This window comes from Eschscholzia californica, unplaced genomic scaffold (assembly GCF_041429995.1).
Source record: "Eschscholzia californica isolate CP2 unplaced genomic scaffold, dmEscCali1.0.p SCAF_3, whole genome shotgun sequence".
Lineage (NCBI taxonomy): Eukaryota > Viridiplantae > Streptophyta > Magnoliopsida > Ranunculales > Papaveraceae > Eschscholzia > Eschscholzia californica.
Window position 1 is genome coordinate 22,020,387 of NW_028238420.1, and position 8,838 is coordinate 22,029,224.

The 8,838-nt window shown below is 35.0% G+C and overlaps 2 pseudogenes; both read left to right on the top strand.

The window, feature by feature from the left end:
• The first annotated feature begins 5,423 nt into the window (after positions 1 to 5,423).
• Positions 5,424 to 6,421, top strand: LOC147549028 (two-component response regulator ORR4-like; annotated as a pseudogene).
• A 781-nt stretch (positions 6,422 to 7,202) lies between these two features.
• LOC147549029 (1-aminocyclopropane-1-carboxylate oxidase 1 pseudogene) lies at positions 7,203 to 8,409 on the top strand (annotated as a pseudogene).
• The last annotated feature ends 429 nt before the right edge of the window (positions 8,410 to 8,838 follow it).

Here is an 8,838-nt window from a genome sequence, read left to right on the forward strand (position 1 = left end):
AATACCACACACACTAGGGACATCTAAGCCCAAGAGCCTTAGCTTGTCCCTGGTCTTAAGCCCATTATGAAGAATCAGCCAAGTTATAAAGCAATGCTTTGGGATGCAATCAGGGAACTAGACAATGCCCTTCCAAGTGACCTGAGACCCTCTAGGACGAATGGCTTCATAAGTGTCTTTAAGGTTATACACTCCTTTAGCATTAACTGACCAAACTATCCTATCAGCTTCCCCAACAACAATAGGCACACAGTCAAGAGCAGCAAAGACCTCAAGCCTTTCAACCCTCAGATAATCAGGAACATACCACTTCCCCTCTTCTCCTCAGGTCAACTCAAGAGGGGAAGTGTGGTCAAATGTACCGTGTATTTTAGTTGATAAATATTGTTGTAACGTTTTGATTTAATTTAATGCAATCTATTTCAACAAAAAAAAAAAGGAGACCATGCCATGGAGGTTGGTTTCTGGTCCTTAGCCCATCAGACATTTTAGAAATATATAATCCGGGATGTTGGTCATTTGTCATCTTAATGGATTTTCCTTTTTTGTCGCTTAGTCAGTTTGATTCAAAAAAGAATAAATTGAATTTGTTGATACATAATGCATTATGTATGACATAAAAAAAATGAAATAAAGTATGAAACTTTAACAATAAATAATAGGTAATTTATGAAACAAAACAAGAATCGATAAACATGAAAACATTGTAACTTTGACATTTAGACATACTTTAACTAATTTGGACTAAATATCCATTATAAGTATTATTTTAGCTTAAAATCCTATATTAATATTAGGGTGGACTAAATGTGTGTTTAGGTGTAGATTTTTGGACTAGGAACCCAAAAATTATTTAATTAATGGAAACAATTATAACAATCCTCATCCTGCTTTAAACAGTCCTCTTATTCATATTTCCACCCACATTATTATGAGAAGCATCATGATGGTAAGTAATTTAAAAAAGGGTTAATTCTCATATGGCCTTCTACATGTGAGCAACTCCTTTCTCGGGCCGCCGGGTCCTCAGATTTTGAAGGCCCGAAGCGAGTTTCAAGAATGTCGCCTACACGCATTTTAGAAGAAAAAAATTATATATATATATCGAAATTTTCTAAATTATTTTTTGCACATAATGTGAGGTTTAAAAATGAAACTTGCATTCATAACTTGTAATCCGAATCGAACGATCTTATTGAGTTATTTGGCAATCGGTTTGGGTTCGGGGATAGCCCTCGACAATCCTTAGTCGATCTCCTGATCAAGTGGTTCAGCGAGGAACTCAACGAGTCAGTAACTTGTTCTGTTTTTTTTTAATAAAAATAAGAAAGTATCGGAAAATGATTCTCTGAAAAAATAGCCCATAGAAATTTTAGCTTTTTTTTGTGCTTAGGGTGACAGTGTTGGTTGTGGTTTGATGGTTGTTGTGGTGACGGAGGTTTAGTATTGATGGTGGTTGTGGTGTTGAAGTTTAGTAATGATGGTGGTGATGGAAGTATAGTGGTAGATGTTTGGTAATCGGGGTGGTAGTAGAGGTACAACGTGGAGGTTTAGTAACTGTGGTGGTGGTAGAAGTGTCAAGTAAGAAAATTAAAAAAACAATTTAATGATGGTGGTTATAGCGTTGAAGTTTAGTAATGATGTTGGTGATGGTAGTGGAGGTAAAGTGGTAGAGGAGGTTTAGTAATTGTGGTGATGTTAGAAGTGTCAACTAAAGTAATGAAAAAAATACAATTTAAAAACAAAAAAATGATTGTGTTTGAGATTGAACTCACGTTGTTCAAATTCTAACATGCTTACTACCAATCGAGCTAAAGTAACCTATTTTTTGTTTGGTAATTGTTTTATAGGGATAAATAAATGGGAACCCCTTAATTCTATCTTTGTAGGCTTCATGTGAGGCCCTGGGGGGCCGAAGCGAGGCTTTGCCCACTTGCACCCCAGGGCAGATCCTGTCCTTTGTTTTAGTCCTTACATTTGGAAGAGACAGTTTAACATGGTTACTACCAATTGAGCTCAGGTTGCTCAAATTCTTTAACATGGTTACTACCAATTGAGCTAAAGTAACCTACTCGTTGTTTGGTAATTGCTTTATAGAGATAAAATAAATGAAAACCCTTAATTCTATCTTTATAGACTTCATGTGAGGCCCTTTGATCTTGGGGGGCTCGGAGCGAGACTCTGTCGATGATGGGCCTAAAGGTTACCCTTAAAGGTCTCTACCCGCAAGTATACGGGTGTCAAGTAGTATCTCGGTAAGACCGAGGTCAATCCACGGGACTAAGTGAAACCTATTCTAAAACTCAGAACTAGTACGATTTTTCCAAATGGTTTGAGATACTCCCTCCGTCCCATTTTGTTTGGTTGTTATTCCTTTTATGGATGTCCCAAAATGTTTGTTCACTTTCCTTTTATAACATTCATTCAAATATTAAAATGATGGCCCTTCCAAAACTACCCTTCAATTTCAATACCAATAAAATGTTCTAATTGGTTCCACACTTCCACCAATGTTATATTTAATGAAATATCTCAAATTAAATGAGGGTAATTTAGGAAAGTGTTTCTTTTTTGTCAACAATAAATAAGGTCTCCTTAATAAGTTGGACTCCCCAAAACTACAAACAAAATGGGACGGAGGGAGTATGATTTTTCGAAATGATTAAAATAAACAAAAATAAATAAGTATTAACGTTACAAGAAAACCAATGGGGGAAAGACAAGGATTTTAGAATCCATCCATGGAACAACTCTAAAGATGATCTAACTCAATAGTCAATCAAATCCTTTTATTACTCGGACCTCAAAACATGAATTTTCTAAAGTCTGGAAGATATCCTCATTAAAACGATAAAAATTAAAGATACATGTATCATTCCCTAAATACTAAGTGCTCCATTATTATATATCAACTAAGAAGTATAACCCATCAAAGCATTCTATTCTAAGCATGGAATATCAACTTAAGAAAGATGAATAATGAAAGAACTAATTAATAACAAGAATAACGCAAGTTAGACATGAACGGCCAAAGGACTAATTGACTCGCATTGAATCACTGCTAGAAAGTAAATGAACTTCATCAAAGACCTAGTAACATGATCATTAAGGATTTTAAAGAGGATTTCATTACAAAAATTAAGATCAAGAGATAAGAGGTCACCAAATATTAGATTCCTTGTTGATGGTGATGACAGATGACCATCGAGGAATGTGATAAATTTTTATCAAGGTCCCTCTCACAAAGACAAAGAAAATTCAACACATGGGCATTCTCTTTAATCTCTCTCTCACAAAAAGATTAATAGATCATGTCCTTCTCTCTTTTTCTCTACAATAATTTCTTTTGACTAGAAAAATAGAAGGAAGAAGAAAATGAAACTAAAATTCTGTTTTGCTTTGATATCTCTCTCTCTTTTTCTCACTCTCTACAAGTACTCTCCCTGTTTCTCTTTTGAAATTCTGTTTGGTTGAATACTTGAAGTATATAAGAAGAAGAAGAAGAAGAAGAAGAAGACACCAACCTATATAAGTCTCCCTGTTCTCTCTCTGTTATTCTTACAAAATAATAAGAAAAGGAAGAAGAAAAAAAAACACTCTCTGTAAAACTTTCTCTCACTAAAAGTTTTCTAGTAAATCTATTCTTCTTTTTTCTCTCAACAATCTTTTTATCTCTTTATATAATAATAAGAACATGAAATTTGAATAACAAAAGCAAAGCTCTCTTCCTCCTTAAACAATAATTTCTCTCAAAATCCAAAAATCAATCTTTGAAATTCAATGGAAGATGAAGAAGAAAAACAAAATCAGAGAACATATATAAAATTCTTTCTAAACTCCTCTCTATTTTGTCCTCACTCTCTCTACAATAATCTGCTTTTCTCTCTCTCTCTCTCTCTCTCTCTCTCTCTCTCTCTCTCTAAAATGTATACTTGAAGCCCGGAGAGGAGAAGAAGAGCTCCCAGTTTTTTTTTTCTAAGAAAAGGTGTCCACTCCCTTCATGAAGCTCTGTTTTTATAAAGTTCAGGATACCAAAATTCCAAATCTTCTCCTTCCATCTTCAAAAGAATCTTCCTCTGATTTCTCTCTCTAAATAGAACAATAGAGATAAATCCTTTTCTCTCTTTACTGTAAAATATTTGAATCCAATACTCCAACCAAATATCATCAATCCAACCCTCTCTCTCTAAATAGAAATCGAATCAAAATCTCCTCTGTCATCTTCATATATGATTTCCTTTGTTTAGAAATCTCAAATTGATTTCCATCTCTCTAGATCTCAGAGTTTCCTCTCTATAGAAAATATCCAGCTATCCCTCTTCAATCTTCTCTTTAAATTTCTGTTTCTAGAGAGAGAATGTTACCTGTAGAATCCTTCTTTCCATGAATCTCTCTATCTTCCCTATCAATGAAGCTCTCTGTTTTCTTCTATTTTTATTTCTGTCTCTAGATTTATCTCTTTTTAAAACAATAGAGGGAAAGAGAGAAACCGAGATGGAAAGGATATAGGAATTCCCATAAATTTGGGAATCACGTGGGTAGTTTGCTGGATTTAATAACAATGATTAGGAACTTCGCGGGAAAGGTTAATAAGTTGTGTCGCGTGTCCCGGATGAAGCCTCGTGCGCAAAGGTATTTGATGCCGTTAGATCAAGTAGTACGTGTACCGGAAGTTTTGTAGTATCTTACATGGAATTTCCGCCAGAAATAAATGCCAAAGATTACCCGCATGTTACAACCAGTATACCGAAAATTCTTCCATCTCCGTTGGACCGTCGGTCACGTGTCTACTAGCTGACGTGGTCAATGATTCTTTTTTTTATCCCAGCTTTGACTAGCTTTATTTTATTCATCCAGACTCCGATTCGACTTCCGTCTTCGCCATTGGATTCGTCTTGGACTCTACTTCTCATCCGTGCATCAATATTCAGGATTCAACCATTGACCAAAATACCCCTAGTCCGTCTTTTTCCCGTTTTTAGCCTTTTTCGCGCTCAATTTCGTAGAAGACACCTGAACAAGAGAAACATACAAATCATCAAAGTAACCGCTCGAAATGGACTAACTAGCCTTAGTTAAGAGATTCAGATGGGACATTTTCATGTCTCATCAGCCGGCCCCCACGGCGACCCTGTCCTTTGTTTGGTTCTTACATTTAGAAGAGACAGTTTAACCTCTTTTTGATAGTCCATTTAAGAGAACTTCTCTGTGAAAAAAAAGAACTTGAAGTAGAAAAAGTGGTAAGACTAGGTCCCTCATTCCAAAAATACAAACTTTGAAGATTTGGTGAGATCTTCTCTTTACTCTAAATTTTGGTGCTATGTAATTTAGTAGTGGGTCTCTCTCTCTCTCTAAACCAACACCACCATTCTCTACCACAATAGCAATAACTCTCTCTCTCTCTCTCTCTCTCCACTACAAACATGGCAAATGATACAAAATTTCATGTTTTAGCAATAGATGATAGTCTGATTGACAGAAAACTTATTGAAAGACTACTCAAGACTTCATCATATCAAGGTATTCCAGATTTAAGATGAATCAAGTTTCTTTTCATGAAGATGTCCTAATATTTGAAGTTCCTATATTTTGATTGTTATTTTCTTATGTATTTTGCTAGTTACCACAGTTGATTCTGGAAGTAAAGCTTTTGAATCCTTGGTTTGGAAAAGGACTCCCAAATAAACGAAAACCCACCTCCTATTTCATCACATCACCAGATAAAATCATTTTATTATGTGATTGTTTTTTTTCATGATATAAATTTGACTCGTCTAAATTTAAATCAACTGAACTAAGTTGACCTAATATCAACCTATATCAGATATCAGTCAAGTCATATAAAAATAAATTATCTGAAATCTGACTCGAGTCAATTCAAACTGTGAATAAGTTCTCTTTAATTATAGTTTAGTTTTGTGGGTTTTGTGATCCATTTTCAATTCTTATTTTTATTTTATTTTTTACAGGAGATTCAAGCTAATGTGATAATAACAGATTACTGTATACCAGGAATGACAGGATATGATCTTCTGAGTAAAGGTATTTAAATATTTTATAGATCTTTATTTTCAAAATCTCTTTTCTTTTTTTTTTCTTTACAAAAAGTTTGATAGATTTTCCTCACTTTTCTTTTTTATTGTTTCAGGAATCATCATGTTTAAAAGATATGCCGGTTGTGATAATGTCATCAGAAAATGTACCATCAAGAATTAACATGTGTTTAGAGGAAGGAGTTGAAGAATTCTTTCTTAAACCAGTTAAATTATCAGATGTAAAAAGGTTAAAATCCCATTTGTTAAAGGGAAAATCAAGAGAAGAATTAAATCAACAATTACAACATTTGAACAAAAAGAGGAAAGCCATTGATGAAGTTCTTCTTTCACCAGAGAAGACAAGAATTAGCAGTTGTCTAAATTGAGTATTTTTGGTTTCTTTGTATCTCATTAGTGTATTTCTTCGTCATGCTTTATAATAGCACTTAGGAGAGTTAATATTATGAATTCTAGATAAAATATCAAATTTTGATTGAAATTCCTATTTCATTGTATCTTTCTTATGTTTGGATGTTTAATTTAATGTATAAAAGAGAGGAGAGTGCACAAGAAAGCAACTTGAAATGTATTTATGGGGAAGTTGTCCAGTAACCAAATAATTAAGTCCACAAGTTAGACAAGCTCAAATCCGAGCCTATCGTTTCAAAACCAGATATTGGTCTAATTTTTATAATTAGTGGCTAGTCTCATTGCTCTCACCATGACACCACACACCACCACCATTGTCACTCCACCACCAACAGTAACACTAACACCATTATACTGCTACGGCCATTACCACAACTATACTAACAAACCCACTCGCCGAACTAACACTACCTTCATAATTCATTCCACCACCACCACCACCACCACCAATACCATAATTCTACGCGCCAGTAGCGACCGCCATAACCGCCACAACTCCAACACCACCAACACACATCCACCACCACTACTCTATTATTGCCTCGGATTATTCGGTCCGAGACCCATGAAAAGTGCCAAGAGTGAAGGCGAGACTGAGTGAAAACTAGGGATGCTTTTAGGGGCACCCTTACTCTCTCTCCCTCTCAAAATTCGTTTATATTTTGGGGTTTTAGGGTCTGTGTGATGCGCGCGAAAGTATTTGAACGGGAAAACCAAGTTTTTCTTACCGGAAAGAAAATGGAGTCGTTGAAATGTGGAATCAAGGGTCCATTTGATACGTGTGAAAAAGTGAATAAGAAAGTCGTTTTCGCAAAATAATCAATTTCCGCTGTTTGGTTGGCCACTAAGAAAAATCAATTTCTTAAGAACTAAAAAAGTGGGCAAATGAGTTGATAATTTTTCTCAGAAAATAGGTGTTAAAGTGGTTTTCTTAGGTTGTGTTTGATAGACACTTTCTGTAGGGAAAAGGGAAATATTTTCTCCTAAATATTAATTTTCAATGTGTTTGACGGGCAATAGGGGAAAGAAGGAAACGGACTCACGTGACTTTTTGGTCCAATTTTTTCTCCTAAAATAGAGAATCTCTTACCCACCTATTAGCCGAGAATTTTTTTCTTGTCTGGCATATAACCCATTAATGATAAGATTTCAACCAATAAAATCCTTCTCTCTTCACATTATTCTCATTGACTGTCTAGATAGAATAGAGGAGAAAGAGTACCCATCATCAACAACTTGAACCAGATTGGATTCTCCATCATTTTTGTTGTAGTTGTTAGCTTTAGTTTCTACCAGATTGGGAAAGATTTGGCATCGCCCTAAGGCTAAGTTGGACGAATCCATTAATCTACCGAACGACCATTTTTCACTTTAAGACATGCTTCAGTTCTTAAACATGGAAGATAAAAAAATGAACTATGAAATTTCTACCCATATTCAGGATAATAGTGGATGTTTACATTATACATTAACCAGATAATATTGGCAGAGAAATTATCAGAACACATGTGTGAGAACTTAAGGTTAAAGAGAGATTACCTGAAAAAAAGCCTTGGCAGGACCAGCAGGACCTTCTGTTGGAAGGAAAGTGGCCAAGTACCCACGATGTGATCGACCACAGCTAGTTACTGGCCTTCGAGCAGACACTGATGCCGTTGTTATCATTTTCTTGCTTCAAGATGATTGACCTCCTGGTCTTGAATTCTAAAAAGATGGAAAATGGGTGTATATACCACCTTCAAAGAATAACACAATTTTCATTAATACGATCATCACGTAGAGGTGGAAAGGATAAGAGCGTTATTCAACGACTCATGGCGGAGGCAGACAAGAACGGGAGCATCCATCTAGTGATGCAGTCATTTCTCCTGCTCCTGAATTGTCGTATCTTATTAACCATGGCTTCCAGGACTACCTTCATATCTATGCTACAACCAAGACTTGAATCCATGAAAAAGATGTTATTGGACAATCAAATCTACCATATTAAAGGCCTAATTAATTATTCGCAAATTTATACAAGTTTATGTTGGATTTCTGCGTTTGTTTATTGATCTTCATATATTTTTATTAAGTTATTTTGTACTGTTTAAAGATCATAAGATGGACATTGGTAATTGATCATTGACTGTAAATTAGAAAGAGAAAAAGATAAAGACGAAAGGGAAGATATGTTGCTTGTGATGATACTGATGAAAAATGATCTTGAGAGAGAAGGTGAAAATTTTATTGGGCGAGCTTAATTTTACTAGTAGAAACATATACTCAAGCTAGAGGCTGGAAGTAATTTCATAAATTTTTCTGTTAAAGTATGAATAAGAGTTAAATCTATCACATTCCTATATAGTTAGCATTTGATCCATATTGGCATAAA